We start from the raw sequence: 20740 nt of genomic DNA, 5'->3' as shown, positions 1-20740 counted from the left end.
GACACATTCTAGCTGCTCTGCCCTGATGCGAAGTAGATGAGCTTTGATGCGTTGTACGGACATCTGACGTTCGGGAGACGGCGGTTGCGCCGCCAGCTCACGTAACGCTCTGTAGTAAAATTTCGATGTTGCCCTTTGCCAGTTCGATCTGCCACGCCCGTAGGCCATTAGGGTCATTTGGAGTGCAGGTCTGACACAGCCACCACGGCAACGTGGAAGCACACATGGGCAGGCGCCTGAAACAACGACGCCACGTGTCAGTAACTGTTTGCCGACACGCTTCCTCGCGAAGGATGGAGACGTTCAGCGTCCACGGGCCTCTGCTGTGCCTTGTGAGTTGTCGGGGTGAGGTGATATACGCGGGATAATCCGTGAAGGCCGTCGGACAGAGTTCTGCATCACGGGTTGCTGTGCGGATGGGACGCGGGACATACACTCCTGGAAATGGAAAAAAGAACACATTGACACCGGTGTGTCAGACCCACCATACTTGCTTCGGACACTGCGAGAGGGCTGTACAAGCAATGATCACACGCACGGTACAGCGGACACACCACGAACCGCGGTGTTGGCCGTCGAATGGCGCTAGCTGCGCAGCATTTGTGCTCCGCCGCCGTCAGTGTCAGCCAGTTTGCCGTGGCATACGGAGCTCCATCGCAGTCTTTAACACTGGTAGCATGCCGCGACAGCGTGGACGTGAACCGTATGTGCAGTTGACGGACTTTGAGCGAGGGCGTATAGTGGGCATGCGGGAGGCCGGGTGGACGTACCGCCGAATTGGTCAACACGTGGGGCGTGAGGTCTCCACAGTACATCCATGTTGTCGCCAGTGGTCGGCGGAAGGTGGACGTGCCCGTCGACCTGGGACCGGACCGCAGCGACGCACGGATGCACGCCAAGACCGTAGGATCCTACGCAGTGCCGTAGGGGACCACACCGCCACTTCCCAGCAAATTAGGGACGCTGTTGCTCCTGGGGTATCGGCGAGGACCATTCGCAACCGTCTCCATGAAGCTGGGCTACGGTCCCGCACACCGTTAGGCCGTCTTCCGCTCACGCCCCAACATCGTGCAGCCCGCCTCCAGTGGTGTCGCGACAGGCGTGAATGGAGGGACGAATAGAGACGTGTCGTCTTCAGCGATGAGAGTCGCTTCTGCCTTGGTGCCAATGATGGTCGTATGCGTGTTTGGCGCCGTGCAGGTGAGCGCCACAATCAGGACTGCATACGACCGAGGCACACAGGGCCCACACCCGGCATCATGGTGTGGGGAGCGATCTCCTACACTGGCCGTACACCACTGGTGATCGTCGAGGGGACACTGAATAGTGCACGGTACATCCAAACCGTCATCGAACCCATCGTTCTACCATTCCTAGACCGGCAAGGGAACTTGCTGTTCCAACAGGACAATGCACGTCCGCATGTATCCCGTGCCACCCAACGTGCTCTAGAAGGTGTAAGTCAACTACCCTGGCCAGCAAGATCTCCGGATCTGTCCCCCACTGAGCATGTTTGGGACTGGATGAAGCGTCGTCTCACGCGGTCTGCACGTCCAGCACGAACGCTGGTCCAACTGAGGCGCCAGGTGGAAATGGCATGGCAAGCCGTTCCACAGGACTACATCCAGCATCTCTACGATCGTCTCCATGGGAGAATAGCAGCCTGCATTGCTGCGAAAGGTGGATATACACTGTACTAGTGCCGACATTTTGCATGCTCTGTTGCCTGTGTCTATGTGCCTGTGGTTCTGTCAGTGTGATCATGTGATGTATCTGACCCCAGGAATGTGTCAATAAAGTTTCCCCTTCCTGGGACAATGAATTCACGGTGTTCTTATTTCAATTTCCAGGAGTGTATATGCAGTCCAGACGACTGGCAGAGTGGCCTGTAAAGAGCGTATATCCTCGCTGGTGCCCATGATGTAAGGGCCACCACGTGTCGTGGAGAGCGAGGTCAAGTATCAGTGCTTGTAGAGACGGGCATGGGACGCAATGCGGTACCTGGTCCTCGGGCCGCACACTATGTAATGGTCCATATTTCCTTGTAAAAGTGGGGCTACCTCCTCCTAATAGAAGACATGCCTGTCACAGCGGTGCCATGTACCGGAGGGAGCGTAGACACTAACGAGTCGGAGTGCGCCTAGTGTGAGAGCGATGCCTCACCTGTTCGGCTAATATGTCACGTCCGTCGCGTCTATGCCATCTCGGAGAAGGATGGCCGTTCCTCCTGCGCCATCACCAGAGGGTAGGCTGTAGGTGGTTAGCCATATAGGTCTAAACGCAGCTCGGGACGGATCTCCTGGAGAAGAGCGATGTCCAAGTCTGCCGCTCTGATCATGTCGTGTAACGTGCAGGTCTTGTCAGTCGAGTGGACACAATTGGCTGACTGTTCCCACACGGTATGACTGAGACACATCAAGTGGTGGAGGCAGTGTGTAGGTGCAAGCCCACGGTGATCTCGCACACCACAAGGCCATCCAACCGCATGTCGCACATTACTGCGCCGCAGAACCCTCCGGGCTCAATGTCAGCCATGGGCTCTGGTGTAGTTATCGATGTGTGCTGTGCATCATCGGCCTCAATATCATCTGCCCAATCACCAAGAGCGGATTGGAAGGTCAGTGGTGGCTGCTGGCTTTCACAGGAGCCCACATTTTGGGAGTCGACGCGATGCGCTTCATTTTCAGGCCCACCAGACGTAGGAGAGTGTTCCTTACCTTCAGGTGCCTTTCGCCAGCCTTACATCCTCGTCCCTTTCTTCAACTGACGATTGCCTCTTTTTGTGTCGCTTGGGTGAATTTTTCTTTCGTGTCCGAGATTCGACATCCACTGTCACATATGGTCGCAGCGCATCAACGACAGGGTTGGCAGGAACGTCGAACGGTAGTTCAAAGATGCGCACGGTACGCACCCCCAGACTAGCAAGGTGAACTAATACCACGCACACGTTACCGTCTGCGTGACAGAAGCGAAAGCCGTTTGCAGATCGTTGAAGAAGTCTGTCGCAGGCCGCTTCGTCAATCAGTTTGAGGTACACTGTGCTGCACACAATAGAAAAATGAATGCCTATCAGTTCTTACGGTTCTATGTGCATGATGTCTCGAAGAAATCGTCCAATTTCATAGGCTTTCGGTCTCGTGTACGATGTGTTAAAGTTAGTTTGATTGTAGCTGGTCGAAATGAGAATGCCATGGCGGGTCGGTACCGATACTACAAGGTAATACAACGACGCAACCGCGCGCTGGCGGGTAAACAACAACACCTCCGAAGCGCTGCCCGGCCCGCTGAGCCCCACCGCACGGTATCACGGCTAGGCGCCGACTATCTGACTGAGCCATCGAGGACATAGACGATAGTGCGGCTGCAAGGACTTATCTGTGGCACGCTTCCCACGAGACACATATTACCAACACTCTATCCAAAAACTACGTTTGTAGTGTCCCTGCCCATCATACTCATTACTCGCGGCAGTCAGTCTACCGATTCCCGTAAGAATTTGAGCAATGTGAGTGCATCCACACTGAAGAAGATCATTGGCCAGTAAGCATTATGTGTATGAAGATGGTATCTGTTCTTTCGGACATGTCCGAAAGAACAGATACCATCTTCATACAAGTCCCTTTAAAACTTTTCCTGTGTGAAAGTCTTCGTTTGAGTTTGGAAACACTAAAAATTTTCCATTTGGAAAAACTTTTCTTGGTCTAGAAATACTCTCTATTCAGGTTCGATATTGTCTTAAGCCCTTAGCTAAGTTCCAAATAAAAATGGTAAACCGCTGCGAAAAACTGTCCCGACCATGATCCACTCTGTGATCAAAACCATCTGGACGCCCGCAAAAAGACACGTTTTTAATATTTGTGGCATTGTGCTGCCACCTACTGCCAGGTACTCCATATCAGCGACCTCAGTAGTCATTAGACACCGTGAGAGAACAGAATGGGACGCTTCACGGAACTCACGGACTTTGAACGTGGTCAGGTGATTGTGTGTCACTTGTCTCACACGTCTGTACGCGAGATTTCGACACTCCTAAACTTCCCTTGGTCCACTGTTTCCGGTGTGATAGTGAAATGGCAACGTGAAGGGACAAGTACAGCACAAAAGCGTAGGGCTCTATCCTTGTCTGTTGACTAAGAGAGACCGCCGATCATTGAAGAGGGTCGTAATGTGTAGTAGGAGAATTCTATCGAGACCACTACACAGGAATTCCAAACTGCGTCAGGGTCCACTGCAAGTACCATGACAATTAGGAGATGAGAAAACTTGAATTTCATGTTCGACCGGCTGCTCATAAGCCAAACATCACGCCGGTAAATGGCAAACGACGAATCGCTTGGAGTAAGGAGCGTAACCGTTGGACGATTGAACAGTGGAAAAACGTTGTGTGGAGTGACGAATCACGCTACACAGTGTGGCGATTTGATGGCAGGGTGTGGATATGGCGAATGCCCCAGTGAATGTCATCTGCCAGAGTGTGTAGAGCAAACAGTAAAATTCAGATGTTATTTTATGTTATGGTATGGTCGTGTTTTTCATGGAGGGGGCTTGCATACCTTGTTGTTTTGTGTGACATTATCAGAGCACAGGCGTACACTGATGTTTTAAGCATCTTCTTGCTTACCACTGTTGAAGAGCAATTAGGGGATTGCGATTGCTTCTTTCAAACGATCGTGCACCTGCTCATAATGCACGGCCACTGGCGGAGTGGTTACACAATAACATTCCTGTAACTTATTGGCCTGCACAGAGTCCTGACCTGAAGCCTACAGAACACCTTTCGGATATTTTAGAAAGCCGACTTCGTGCCAGACCTCACCGACCGACATCGATAACCTCTCTTCAGTGCAGCACTCCGTGAAGAATGGGATGTTATTGTCATGTAACCACTCCACCACAGCCCGTGCATTGTGATCAGGTGTTCGATCGCGTTGAGAGATGCAATCGCCATCCCCGAATCACTCGTGGATTCCAAAATGCCACCAGCCCTCCAATTAGCACACCGACAGCATAAAGTTAAAATGAATGGGGTACAACAGTCGAACAGCTCTTCATAAGCCACACATTTCTGAAGTCAATACCGAACCACACTTGAGGTGATACACAGGGTGATTCCACTGGACAATATGGAACAAGTGATTTGTGGAAACCTGACGGAAGTGTTTGGGTTTGGCGGAAGCCTGGAGGTTACCTGCATTAATGTGTACTGCCAACAGTGAAATACGGAATATGTAGTGCTCGGTATGGGGGAACTTGTGGTTAGGGTGCCGTTCTCTTGTTACGCTTGAGAAAGATATGAACATATTTTACAGGGTTGTATTTGCGTGCATAAAGGAAGACTTTGGTGACAGTGACTGTTTGTGTCAACGTGAGAATGCACCCTGTCATAGAGCAGCATCTGTAATGCAATGGTTTGTGGACTGTAACATCGCTGAAATGGACTTCCTGACCAGCATCCCTACCTGAAATCAATGGAACACCCTTGGGATGGGTTGGAAAGTTACGCTTCAGACCCAAGCGTCCAGTTTTCTTTGGTTTCGGCCAAGGAGAAGAATCGGCTGTCATTCCTCCAAAACATTCATGCACCTCGTTGAATGTTTCCTCAGCAGAGTCCAACCCGTTATAGAGGTTTGATGTGACCCATGTTAATATCCATTAATGGGTCTGCAATTACTTTTGATCAAGTAGTGTGTATAAAAACAGAGTATCGGGAGGGTGGACCTGCACTTATGGTGGAAGGCCAAGATGTTTGAATCACGTTGGAAAGGAAGATTGACTTTAAAGTTCCATTGACATCGAGATAATTAGAGACGGATCATAAGCTCGGTTTGTGTCAAGGATTGGGAAGGAAAGCGACCGTGCCCTTTCAAAGGAACCATCACAGCAGGTGATTTAGGGAAATCACTGAAAATCTGAATCTGGATGGCCAGATGCGGGCTTGAACCGTCGCCTTGCCCAATGGGAGTCGATTGTGCTAACCAATGCGCCACCTGGCTCGATTCGGATCACAGATTTACTTCAAGACTTGTACGCGTTTAAGTAGTCTGTTACAACAAAATAACGTGTTAGTACTAAGGCGCAATACTTAGGCGATTTCGAGAAAATTTGGAAGAGAAGTTTTACACGTCGCATATGTATCGTTATGTTGCAACTCTGAAACTGAGATGGCGGCGGTCATGTGGTTAGCGTTCAATCTCGGTAACTGCTGGATCGATGGAACGAGTCACGTATATTTTTTTAAATGTATATCTTGTTAACACTGGTCATATTGTTTCATACAGATGACATCTAAAAGGTATTGTAATGATAAGTCATGTATTTGAATGAACACTGATTGAATTTACAGTGTTATTGGTCTGTTTACTAATTGTAATTGCTACGACGTAAAGTCAGGCGCCGGCACGCCAGCCGGAAACGAGAGAGCATAGAGGGCTGCGAAGGAGACGTCAGCCAATTGCGCGCTGACCGACCCCTCCCCAGGACGACAAAGCGACGGCAGCAGCCTGTATGCGAAGAGGACATAAACGCCGCGCCGACTGGTCGTGGCCCAATTCCGCAGCTCCATCAAGCTTAGGCCCTTCAAGACCAGAGACTTAGGAATTTTATATACTGAAAAACATTGTTTTCTTTTGTCTGTCGCATTTTGCTTGCGACACTGTGTAACACAAAGGTAAGTATTGTCACTGACTCACTTCGTAAGAAAACTCTTTAATACTACTTACTTGAATTGTTGTCTAGCGATCCGAGAGAGCATGTTTCCTAGACACCTCACATTTAGACGAGTAGGCGGGATTCAGTACGAATTACTAAAATAAGTATTATATTTATAATAACTATCGACAGATAAACAAACCTATAACGTTTTCCTCAAATGCATGCCTATCGTGATTTGCGAATAAACGATCACACATTGTGATAGTGAACGCATCTTTTAACTGAAGTTTTGCAACTGCATTATGTACTAAATTTCCTTGAGATTCATCATCTGCAGTAGTCGAAGACTCAGAAGACACCTCCAGTTTTGCAGTAAAAAATGTAACTTTCGTGATTTTTAAGGAATTTGTCGTCACACTATTTGCTCTCGGAGGTCCACCCGACAGATAATACTACATTACCGTTATATTCTGCCATATTGTAGCGCATTCTACTACTGAACAGAGTTACTTAGACCTTTATTTATCGATCTCTGACTTGGGATTCCGAAGCCTGGCGGCCGTATTGGCAACATGACTCTCGGGGTCGAAGCGTCGAGGTGCAAAGCATCCGGGTATATTTAGCCGTTTGCAGGTATAAGGGGTTTCGCAAATCAAGACAGGTATACATTTTGAGGAAAACTTTATGCGTTGGTCTTTAACTTACCAACAGGTATAGATATGAAATTTGTTGTAATAATTCAAATTAGTTAATACCACTGGTAATTCAACAGAAGTTCATGCAAATATACGTTGTTTTCACTACATTATTTTTCAGATGTCTTATATATGAAATAAAATGACCAGAGTAGAGAAAAAGAGTAAGCAGGGTGTAACGAAAATGTACGGCAAAAATTGCAGGACACATTCCTCACACGTAAATGAAGAAATTACGTTCTACGAACATGGTTCTGGGAGCTCTTTGTTTCCATGTTACAACACATTTCGCTAAATCATTAATCATATAATGGTACATGCATCAGCCCGCCATCGTAGTGATGCAGTGAGTATCCCTTGAGTATTGCGTATGTTTTCGCAGCGTTCCATGACGCGGGCGCAGAGGCTCTGAACATCATTTACTGGGGTTCCACACACAAGAGCTTTCAAATGCCCCCACAAATAAAGAGTCCAGCGGGTTTGGGTCCGGAGAATATGGAGACCAGGCAACAACGGATTCGGTGACGGATGGATAGGTAGAGATGGATCAATCGCCTGGCCTGCACGCTCTTCTGACCTAAAGCCACTGAACTTAAATTCTGGGGTCATTTGAAAGCTCTCATGTAAGGAAACCCAGTACAAGATGTTCAGTGTCTCCGTGCCCTTATATGGAATTCACCGAAACCACATACAATACTCCAGGGACACCTCAGTGCATCTGATATTCACTACGACGACGAGTTGATGCATGTATCATGCCCACGGCGGCATCTCCTGTGAGTTGCATGTGATATGCTGCTGCGTTCTGTTCACGTGTGTTTCCCATGATTAATGATTTAGAGAAAATGAGTTGTAGCGTGGAAACAAAGCGCTTCCAGACCCGTGTTCGTATAACACAATTCCTTCGTTTACGTGTGAGGAATGTGTCCTGTAGTTTGTGTCGCACATTTTTGTTACACCCTGTACATACAAAAAATAAAATATATGAAAAAAGGGAGAGTGTGACTCGAGCCATCATTCTGACGATTACGGAACTTGCACAGCAACCAACTGACGTCTGACATCTCGTGGATAGAGCCGCGACACACTGCTACGTATCTGACTCGTAAAAATTCTCTCGCAATTTTTTCGAGATTGCCTAAGTAATACGTTTTACTCCTTGCACAACTGGACTAGTGAAGTGCACAGCGTTGAAAGTAATTTCGTGATTGGAACGTCGTGGCCTCCCCTTGTTATGTCAGGGGAGATGATGGGTATACTATGGTGTTTAAATGGACAGGTAATCATATAGTAGCGACAGAATAAAAACGTCCCTGAAAGAACGGCAAAGAGTGCATAAAGATAGGAACAGTTACGGCAGTTATTGCCTTTATTATGGAATAACAGACACACCTTTTTCGAGAAACATCAGAAAAAGAGGCAATCGAAAGAGGGAGACTGAAGTGTGATTCTGTGACAATAGAACATTCTGAAAAATGCCATTTCTGTGTAATATAAAAATGCGTTAAGATCCAATTGCGACCACCAAACACAGTACAGTTTCAACAGAAATGAGACCAGTACCGGGGACAGAGCAGTAGCATTTGTACGGTGAGAGCTTCTGGCAAAACTTAAATAAACGGTCATAACTGTACATCGATATATCCCTAGTGGCACTGAGGTGCGAAGTCCTGGACGTTATCAAAGGCAAGCAGAGAAACTGCACGGACTGAGACCCGCGTGATACCAGGCTGCTAGTGGCGTGAGACAGGGTCCAATAGGTCAGGCGCGTCCTTTGAGTGCGGCCCGCCAGGTGAACGCAACGCAACACAACACGACACGCAATGCACAACCAGAGCGGACAGTGCAGTTACACAGTGGCCAGTAGCTTATCGACCGCCCACGCGCAGCCCGCACGGTCAGAGCCGGTGGCGGTGGCGGTGGCGGTGCGTAGGCGTCGCCGTTTCCGGTGTCCGAGCGAGCGCCGGTTCCCTAATTTGAAAGCTGCAACCTTTGCGCCGCGCCCAGCGCCTCGCTGTATAGAAAAAAGGGGAAAAATAACGGCTGGGAGGTCTTTGTGGTGGTCTGTGTGTATCTCGCGGAATACGCGGCCGAGTCCCGGGAAGAGCGCTGAGCGGCGTATATAACAGCTGCGCAAACGCGTCGCGTGCTGGCATTTCGGTACAAAGCGTCTTCATTTAGCCCACCCGCAGCACCTATTAAGTCCTGTTCCGAGTAAAGTGGCGCTTTCGTTTGACGCTAGGCCATTCTAGGAGCGCAAACCAAGTAATGGAGCTCTCTGGAGTCTAAAATCCTCGGTCGACGTACGTTACGAAATTACACGTAGTCCTCTCTTTCCTGAAGGAACCACTTCCGCTATAACTGAGGAGCTCTAGGCGAATCCTGCGTTCTACATCTACATCTACATCTACATTGATACTCCGCAAGCCACCCAACGGTGTGTGGCGGAGGGCACTTTACGTGCCACTGTCATTACCTCCCTTTCCTGTTCCAGTCGCGTATGGTTCGCGGGAAGAACGACTGTCTGAAAGCCTCCGTGCGCGCTCTAATCTCTCTAATTTTACATTCGTGATCTCCTCGGGAGGTATAAGTAGGGGGAAGCAATATATTCGATACCTCATCCAGAAACGCACCCTCTCGAAACCTGGCGAGTAAGCTACACCGCGATGCAGAGCGCCTCTCTTGCAGAGTCTGCCACTTGAGTTTATTAAACATCTCCGTAACGCCATCACGGTTACCAAATAACCCTGTGACGAAACGCGCCGCTCTTCTTTGGATCTTCTCTATCTCCTCCGTCAGACCGATCTGGTACGGATCCCACACTGATGAGCAATACTCAAGTATAGGTCGAACGAGTGTTTTGTAAGCCACCTCCTTTGTTGATGGACTACATTTTCTAAGCACTCTCCCAATGAATCTCAACCTTGTACCCGCCTTACCAACAATTAATTTTATATGATCATTCCACTTCAAATCGTTCCGCACGCATACTCCCAGATATTTTACAGAAGTAACTGCTACCAGTGTTTGTTCCGCTATCATATAATCATACAATAAAGGATCCTTCTTTCTATGTATTCGCAATACATTACATTTGTCTATGTTAAGGGTCAGTTGCCACTCCCTGCACCAAGTGCCTATCCGCTGCAGATCTTCCTGCATTTCGCTACAATTTTCTAATGCTGCAACTTCTCTGTATACCACAGCATCATCCGCGAAAAGCCGCATGGGACTTCCGACACTATCTACTAGGTCATTTATATATATTGTGAAAAACAATGGTCCCATAACACTCCCCTGTGGCACGCCAGAGGTCACTTTAACGTCTGTAGACGTCTCTCCATTGATAACAACATGCTGTGTTCTGTCTGCTAAAAATTCTTCAATCCAGTCACACAGGTGGTCTGATATTCCGTAGGCTCTTACTCTGTTTATCAGGCGACAGTGCGGAACTGTATCGAACGCCTTCCGGAAGTAAAGAAAAATAGCATCTACCTGGGAGCCTGTATCTAATATTTTCTGGGTCTCATGAACAAATAAAGCGAGTTGGGTCTCACACGATCGTATACCATGTTGCAATCCGATATGTTAGACCTTCCAAGACTGATTTCATTTCTGTATCATGTAGACAGTAATGATACGAGGGGCATTCGATAAGTAAGGCAACACGACATTTCTTTTAATCGGCATGGTTTTATTTAGGATTCCAATACATCATATTATTCCCTTCTCTTTTGGCTACAAAACCCTATTTTTCAGCGTAATCTCCGTTCAGTGCAACGGCCGAACGTGGCCTCACAGGGTGAGCCTCTATGCCCGCGTTGTACCACTCTCCCGGCCGTTGTGGTCGAGCAGTTCTAGGCGCTCCAGTCCGGAACCACGCGGCCGCTACGGTTGCACGTTCCAATCCTGCCTCTGGTATGGATGTGTGTGATGTCCTTAGGTTAGTTAGGTTTAAGGAGTTATAAATCTATGGGACCGATGACCTCACATGTTAAGTCCCATAGTGCTCAGAGCCATTTCAACCATTTGAACCACACAAACAAACACACACACACACACACACACACACACACACACACACACACACACACTGTTTGTGACGTAATAAAATTGCATTCTTACGGTTTCCGTTAGTTGTTGTGTGCCGTCGAATAGTATGAAGAAGTGTGTGCTTCAGTCCCCTAGAACTTAGAACTACTTAAACCTAACTGACCTAAGGACATCACACACATCCATGCCCGAGCAGGATTCGAACCTGCGACCGTAGCAGTCGCGCGGTTTCAGACTGAAGCGCCTAGAACCGCTCGGCCACACCAACTGGCTGTGTGTGTGTGTGTGTGTGTGTTGAAAGGTAGCTACACTGAGTCACAGCACCAGAGATCGCGCCAAAGAGTTTTATTCCGCCGCCTCCACTGGCAGTGCTTGTTCAAAAGTTGTGGTGGTTAGTGCTTTGCTGAGAGGATGTTGCTAGCTGTATTATTTGAGGCCATGTCGTGTGCAGTTGTTTTGATGGGCTAGACAGCAGATGTTGTTCGAATGGAGATGTTGTAATGATCAGAGTGTATTTTTAGTCAATATATATGAAGGTAAAAAAAATTTTTTTATTTTGTTTAAGATTTCCCAACTAACAATGCCTCTTGGTCACAGGTTCAGTCAACAAAGCATCTGGCTTGTGTTCATGTATTAGACTGTAATTAGGGTTTCTATGTGCAATTATAGTATTTCAGTTTTATTTAATTAATTCAGTGTAAATTGTATTTAAAATATCTTATCATATAGAGGAAGAACCGTGCCAGATGTGTACGTTGAATCACACTTCCACACACAGAACAGTTACACTTGTGCTTTGTTGTTCGTAGTTGTTGTTTCGTAGATTTTATAGTTGCTGGGGACTTAATTCATTAATTTTGTTAACGGAAGTTTCCTTTCATTCTTTGTTGTTATTCTATGCAGTCAGATTGCGTACTAATACTAGTCAGGGCCAACCGGTTACGAGACAGCGTAACCGAACAGACAGCTACTAAATGAAAAAATTAAAAATATTTGCATTATATTTAATTAAGCCCCCATGCACGTGGCGACCGCTGCTTCGGATCGTCCTTTGGAAATCTTCTGATAGTAAAATAGCAGACAGTAGTATTGTTGAAGTAATTTGTAGTTTAGTAATTGTAGTCTATATTGCTTAGTAATTGTAGTCTATATTGCATGTGTAGATTTGGTAATGAACATTTGTAGTTGTCTTGTCTTTCTTCTAATGGTATTTTTGCAGAATTTAATTTTTGATATCTTGTATACACGTTTGACAATTTTGTGCAATTATGAAGATTTCAATTGTTCGTTAATCGTGCTTGAGGGAAGCATTTCGTGTGAATGGTATTGTTGGTGATAAAGTGTCATATTGTGTGTAATTTTCATATATTGACGAGTTTTGTATGTATTGTAAATGATTACGCGATCGATGAAAGAGACAAAAATGATGGATAGGGAGAATGACGAAAATGTTAACATGGCGAACTCGCCAACACAGGAGAACAGTATGATGAATAATGAAGTAGAAAACAATTTAGTAAGTCGGGAAAACAGTCCGGAACCAGTTGAAAATTTTTCTCAATCAAAAAATTCACAGAATACGAGATTAACGATAGAAGATTCTGAAATAGTATCGAACACAGATAGCTTTACGGCTATGACGAAGGAAGTTAGTTTTACGGGAAATGTTAGGGGCGAAAAGAATTTTGAACCACTTAATATGGAGCAGTTGATGGGTGCTATATTACATTTGGGATCACAGATGGGAACTTTGGCAACACGGTTAGAAACTGATATGGGAGCAATGGAAACACGGTTAGACTCACTGGGATCACAGTTAGGATCTGAATTAAAAACAGTGGCAACACGGCTAGACTCACAAATAGGAACAATTAAAACAGAGATGGAAACAATGGAAACACGGCTAGACTCACGAATAGGGACATGTTTCAAGAAGATGAAAGATGAATTAAAGAAAGAAATTAGAGAAGAAGTACAACCGATTTTGAATTCTCACAATAATAGATTAATTGCAATAGAAATTAGACAAAAGGAGCAGGATAGAGAACAGGAAGAAAGAGATCGCGTGATAGTACAAAAATTTTCAGACTTAAATTTACAACGTGCACACAATAAGGAAGAAATATTTGAAAGAATCGAGGAATCCGTACCAAATGACAGAATAAATAACCTAACACAACAATATGAACAGTTAACTACTAAATGTGTTAATACTGAAACCCGAGTCGCGACACTTACGGAAGACGTAAATAAACAGAAAGAACAAATTGGTGACTTATCGGAAAGAGTTGAGGAGATTTCAGATAAATTGACAAGTCTTAGTTTAAATGGGGACAGAGATTCGGATGATACAGCTCCATTACCATTTGCAGAAACCGAAGAGTACCAGAACATAAATAGACATGTTGAAAATCAGGGAAAATTTAATGAACGAGTTAAAAGGGAAGTTGAGGCATTACGAAAGCAAGTCAAACAAATTGAAGGCGAAATCGTAGGAAAAGACAGCAAAAGAAATATGGAATCACAGATAGCAGAGGGGTTTGAAGAAAGTAATTTGTTTCATGTACGGGATGCAACAAGAGAGCGCCAGGCGCGTGAATTTAACAATAATCGTCATAGTGACTGGGACAGACGCAGTAGGTCTTTGTCGCCACGAGGCGAAAACTTTGACTATAAACACTTTTTAACTGTTCGGAAATTTAAGATCTTTCGCAATTCTAAGAATGACATACATCCATGTTCATGGTTAGATCAAGTTATGTACACACTTCCACCAAATTGGCCAATAAGTCACAAACCGGAATTTATGTGCGGGTATTTAAGTCCTGAGGGGATTCACTACGCTAAGTGAATATGTGCCGTAGCGTGCACAGGGCCCTGAGCTGCAGTGGTGCTATTTCCCTATTAGTTTTCTGCACCGCTGCCTGCTCTTTTACTATTCTGCTGTAATTGAGTTTTCAGTTGGAAGAGTTCATCCACATATGGGAGACCCTCTCCATCAGCATGACGATGGCGGACCACACACGAGCTCTGCGACATCTACAACAATTCGTTGCCTTGGGTTCACTGTCATCGATCATCTTCCATACAGTACCGACTTGTCCGTAATCGATTTCCATCTGTTCCCAAAACTTCAAGAACACTGTCGAGGAGTTTACTCAGTTAGCGGTGAAGCGATGCAAATAGAGGTGAGGCTGTGGCTCCGTCAACAAAGTCAAACATTCTACAGTGACGGTATCGACAAACTGGACTCTTGTCGGGGCAAATGTATGCGTCACCAAGGTAACTACCTTGAGAAATAAATACGTAGACATGAAGAATGAAGATGTAAAATGTTAATAACGTTTGTTTTATTTAAAAAGCCTTAAGAGTTTTCACATCAAATGTTCGGAGGCGCTACTTTTCAGCAATTCCTCGTACATTCCCAGGCGGACCGTATGTTACGCCAGCCCCTTCTGCCTAGCGCTGCACTGGCAGCTCAAGTTCGTCCTGTATGCGACTTTGTTTGCGCGGGAGGCGACTTGACTCGGTGCAGCAGCCGATGATTAAAACACTGGAAAAAATGTGTCATTTCTAATGAAAATTTCACACAAAGATCAACAACTGAGAAATGTTGAAGGATGTGGAACGCATCCCAAAACAAGAATATTTAACGTAAAGCTCATCTAAAATTAATTTTACAATAAAAATAAGTTTTAAATATTTTAAATCAGAATAAAAAGTATAAAATAATTTCTCCAAGCATTTTTAATGCGGATGAAAACACTTGTAGCATTTATTAATCGTGAGACGCGTGCAACAGATAATAGTTAGTAGGTGCCTTATTCAATTCATACATCAATTAAGTCTTGCATGTGCCCCACAGTTTCGTTACAAATATTACAAGTATTTTAACAGCCTTTTTTTTTTTTTTTGATCATCAGTCTACTGTCTGGTTTGATGCGGCCCGCCACGAATTCCTTTCCTGTGCTAACCTCTTCATCTCAGAGTAGCACTTGCAACCTACGTTCTCAATTATTTGCTTGACGTATTCCAATCTCTGTCTTCCTCTACAGCTTTTGCCCTCTACAGCTCCCTCTAGTACCATGGAAGTCATTCCCTCATGTCTTAGCAGATGTCCTATCATCCTGTCCCTTCTCCTTATCAGTGTTTTCCACATATTCCTTTCCTCTCCGATTCTGCGTAGAACCTCCTCATTCCTTACCTTATCAGTCCACCTAATTTTCAACATTCGTCTATACCACCACATCTCAAATGCTTCTATTCTCTTCTGTTCCGGTTTTCCCACAGTCCATGTTTCACTACCATACAATGCTGTACTCCAGACGTACATCCACAAAAATTTCTTCCTCATAATAAGGCCGGTATTTGATATTAGTAGATGTCTCTTGGCCAGAAATGCCTTTTTTGCCGTAGCGAGTCTGCTTTAGATGTCCTCCTTGCTCCGTCCGTCATTGGTTATTTTACTGCCTACGTAGCAGTATTCTTTAACTTCACTGACTTCGTGACCATCAATCCTGATGTTAAGTTTCTCGCTGTTCTCATTTCTACTGTTTCTCATTACCTTCGTCTTTCTCCCATTTACTCTCAAACAATACTGTGTACTCATTAGACTGTTCATTCCGTTCAGCAGATCATTTAATTCTTCTTCACTTTCACTCAGGATAGCAATGTCATCAGCGAATCGTATCATTGATATCCTTTCACCTTGTATTTTTATTCCACTCCTGAACCTTTCTCTTATTTCCATCATTGCTTCCTCGATGTACAGATTGAAGAGTAGGGGCGAAAGGCTACAGCCTTGTCTTACACCTTTCTTAATACGAGCACTTCGTTCTTGATCGTCCACTCTTATTATTCCCTGTTGGTTGTTGTACTTATTGTATATGATCCGTCTCTTCCTATAGCTTACCCCTACATTTTTCAGAATCTCGAACAGCTTGCACCATTTTATATTGTCGAATGCTTTTTCCAGGTCGACAAATCCTATGAAAGTGTCTTGATTTTTCTTTAGCCTTGCCTCCATTATTAGCCGTAATGTGAGAATTGCCTCTCTCGTCCCTTTACTTTTCCTAAAGCCAAACTGATCGTCACCTAGCGCATTCTCAATTTTCTTTTCCATTCTTCTGTATATTATTCTTGTAAGCAGCTTCGATGCGTGAGGTGTTAAGCTGATTGTGCGATAATTCTGGCACTTGTCAGCTCTTGCCGTCTTCGGAATTGTGTGGATGATGCTTTTCCGAAAGTCAGATGGTGTATCACCAGACTCATATATTCTACACACCAACGTGAATAGTCGTTTTGTTGCCACTTCCCCCAATGATTTTAGAAATTCTGATGGAATGTTATCTATCCCTTCTGCCTTATTTGACCGTAAGTCCTCCAAAGCTCTTTTAAATTCCGATTCTAATACTGGATCCCCTTTCTCTTCTAAATCGACTCCTGTTTCTTCTTCTATCACATCAGACAAATCTTCACCCTCATAGAGGCTTTCAATGTATTCTTTCCACCTATCTGCTCTCTCCTCTGCATTTAACAGTGGAATTCCCGTTGCACTCTTAATGTTACCACCGTTGCTTTTAAAGTCAACAAAGGTTGTTTTGACTTTCCTGTATGCTGAGTCTGTCCTTCCGAGAGTCATATCTTTCTCGATTTCTTCACATTTTTCCTGCAGCGATTTCGTCTTAGCTTCCCTGCACTTCCTATTTATTTCATTCCTCAGCGACTTGTATTTCTGTATTCCTGTTTTTCCGGGAACATGTTTGTACTTCCTCCTTTCATCAATCAACTGAAGTATTTCTTCTGTTACCCATGGTTTCTTCGCAGCTACCTTCTTTGTACCTATGTTTTCCTTCCCGACTTCTGTCATGGCCCTTTTTAGAGATGTCCATTCCTCTTCAACTGTACTGCCTACTGCGCTATTCCTTATTGATGTATCTATAGCGTTAGAGAACTTCAAACGTATCTCGTCATTCCTTAGTACTTCCGTATCCCACTTCTTTGCGTATTGATTCATCCTGACTAATGTCTTGAACTTCAGCCTACTCTTCATCACTACTATATTGTGATCTGAGTCTATATCTGCTCCTGGATACGCCTTACAATCCAGTATCTGATTTCGGAATCTCTGTCTGACCATGATGTAATCTAATTGAAATCTTCCCGTATCTCCCGGCCTTTTCCAAGTATACCTCCTCCTCTTGTGATTCTTGAACAGGGTATTCGCTATTACTTGCTGAAACTTGTTACAGAACTCAATTAGTCTTTCTCCTCTTTTATTCCTTGTCCCAAGCCCATATTCTCTTGTAACCTTTTCTTCTACTCCTTCCCCTACAACTGCATTCCAGTCGCCTATGACTATTAGATTTTCGTCCCCCTTTACATACTGCATTACCCTTTCAATATCCTCATACACTTTCTCTATCTGTTCATCTTCAGCTTGCGACGTCGGCATGTATACCTGAACTATCGTTGTCGGTGTTGGTCTGCTGTCGATTCTGATTAGAACAACCCGGTCACTGAACTGTTCACAGTAACATACCCTCTGCCCTACCTTCCTATTCATAACGAATCCTACACCTGTTATACCATTTTCTGCTGCTGTTGATATTACCCGATACTCATCTGACCAGAAATCCTTGTCTTCCTTCCATTTCACTTCACTGATCCCTACTATATCTAGATTGAGCCTTTGCATTTCCCTTTTCAGATTTTCTAGTTTCCCAACCCCGTTCAAGCTTCTGACATTCCACGCCCCGACTCGTAGAACGTTATCCTTTCGTAGATTATTCAATCTTTTTCTCATGGTAACCTCCCCCTTGGCAGCCCCCTCCCGGAGATCCGAATGGGGGACTGTTCCGGAATCTTTTGCCAATGGAGAGATCATCATGACACTTCTTCAATTACAGGCCACATGTCCTGTGGATACACGTTACGTGTCTTTAATGCAGTGGTTTCCATTGCCTTCTGCATCCTCATGCCGTTGATCATTGCTGATTTTTCCGCCTTTAGGGGCAGTTTCCCACCCGTAGCTATTAAAATTCTTCAATAATATATTTTCAGAACTTTCTGTATGCGTTCAGGTATCTACATGGGCCCAGGATAAATTATTTCACAATTTTTAGTCACGTACAAAAACGTGTATGTTAAAAATTTATTTTTACTCAAATGCCAATTTTCTGATTTTTGGTGCTTCGTGTGTGAAATTTTCCAATCGATTTCAAACATCTCGATGTTCTTATAACAGAGATGCGTGGTACGTTTCAGGTTTATTTCAGTTTACATCAATATACTGCTTCCTTCTATGATGTGAGGGTAGAAACCTAAAAACGAGAGAGATTCGAGCTCACTCAGAAACTTCTCAGCAAACTTTCTTCCTGTGAAAAATTTGCGCCTTGAGCAGGAGAAGGGGGAAATAGCAGCGGTACACAAAGTACTCTCTGCCACACGCCACACAAGGAGAGAGAATTATGCATTGTCATACAGTTCTGAGCTATGCGGAAAGTCTCAAGTCTCTTGCTCTTAAGGGAACGACAGTGATAAATGAAGCACCCTCCACCACACACCACGGAAGAAGGCATGTTAATATGGCATTTTTGGCCAGTACTGAGCTATGTCGGAAGTTTCAAGTCTCTGGCTCTTTGGGATTGGTTTTAAAATCGGTTTCAATACTTGTACCAAACAGGCAGACACGCAAGAAAGCAAGGTAATGAAAACGTAGTAAAATGAGCCATATATACACCAAAGTTGGTTGAAATTGCTCCTCGCATCCCTGAGTTACGCAAATATTTTCACTTTTCACCTCTCTCCCTCAATCCCCCCCCCCCCTTTCAACCGCAGGGGCATTAAGAGTGTCTTACTGCCACAGTAATATTTTCAGGCTGCAAGAGGTACGTTTGCTAGTTTGGCAGAAGTTGCTTCACGCGTTATTGAGGTGTACCTATAAATCTAATGAGTTGTCACAGGTAATGTACACATATCGCGCCTGCAGGGGCTGTGAAGAAATCTGCTAAGTACAGTCATTGTGCAGGCAGTCCAATTGGACAGGCGGCGCTATGCGTCATGCTCCCTTGTCATCCTGCTTTCACACTCATCTCCTACCCTAACTGGGAATTTGTGGTAAGATCTTATGGGACGAAACTGCTAAGGTCATCGATCCCTAAGCTTAACCACTACCTATTCTAACTTAAGCTAACTTACGCTAAGAACAACACACACACCCATGCCCGAGGGAGGACTCGAACCTCTGACGGGGCGAGCCGCACGAACCGTGATAAGACGCCCTAGACCTCGTGGCTCTGCCCTACTGAAGATGGGTGATCCTTACTCCCGCCACCCATCTCTTAGCTCTGTTTAAAATTTCAACTTTCTAGCTCGTCGGGAAAATACACTCCTGGAAATTGAAATAAGAACACCGTGAATTCATTGTCCTAGGAAGGGGAAACTTTATTGACACATTCCTGGGGTCAGATACATCACATGATCACACTGACAGAACCACAGGCACATAGACACAGACAACAGAGCATGCACAATGTCGGCACTAGTACAGTGTATATCCACCTTTCGCAGCAATGCAGGCTGCTATTCTCCCATGGAGACGATCGTAGAGATGCTGGATGTAGTCCTGTGGAACGGCTTGCCATGCCTTTTCCACCTGGCACCTCAGTTGGACCAGCGTTCGTGCTGGACGTGCAGACCGCGTGAGACGACGCTTCATCCAGTCCCAAACATGCTCAATGGGGGACAGATCCGGAGATCTTGCTGGCCAGGGTAGTTGACTTACACCTTCTAGAGCACGTTGGGTGGCACGGGATACATGCGGACGTGCATTGTCCTGTTGGAACAGCAAGTTCCCTTGCCGGTCTAGGAATGGTAGAACGATGGGTTCGATGACGGTTTGGATGTACCGTGCACTATTCAGTGTCCCCTCGATGATCACCAGTGGTGTACGGCCAGTGTAGGAGACCTCTCCCCACACCATGATGCCGGGTGTTGGCCCTGTGTGCCTCGGTCGTATGCAGTCCTGATTGTGGCGCTCACCTGCACGGCGCCAAACACGCATACGACCATCATTGGCACCAAGGCAGAAGCGACTCTCATCGCTGAAGACGACACGTCTCCATTCGTCCCTCCATTCACGCCTGTCGCGACACCACTGGAGGCGGGCTGCACGATGTTGGGGCGTGAGCGGAAGACGGCCTAACGGTGTGCGGGACCGTAGCCCAGCTTCATGGAGGCGGTTGCGAATGGTCCTCGCCGATACCCTAGGAGCAACAGTGTTCCTAATTTGCTGGGAAGTGGCGGTGCGGTCCCCTACGGCACTGCGTAGGATCCTACGG

This window comes from Schistocerca americana, chromosome 2 (assembly GCF_021461395.2).
Source record: "Schistocerca americana isolate TAMUIC-IGC-003095 chromosome 2, iqSchAmer2.1, whole genome shotgun sequence".
Classification (NCBI taxonomy): Eukaryota; Metazoa; Arthropoda; class Insecta; order Orthoptera; family Acrididae; genus Schistocerca; species Schistocerca americana.
The sequence above is the reverse complement of the archived record's forward strand: the minus strand, read 5'-3'. Positions refer to the sequence as shown.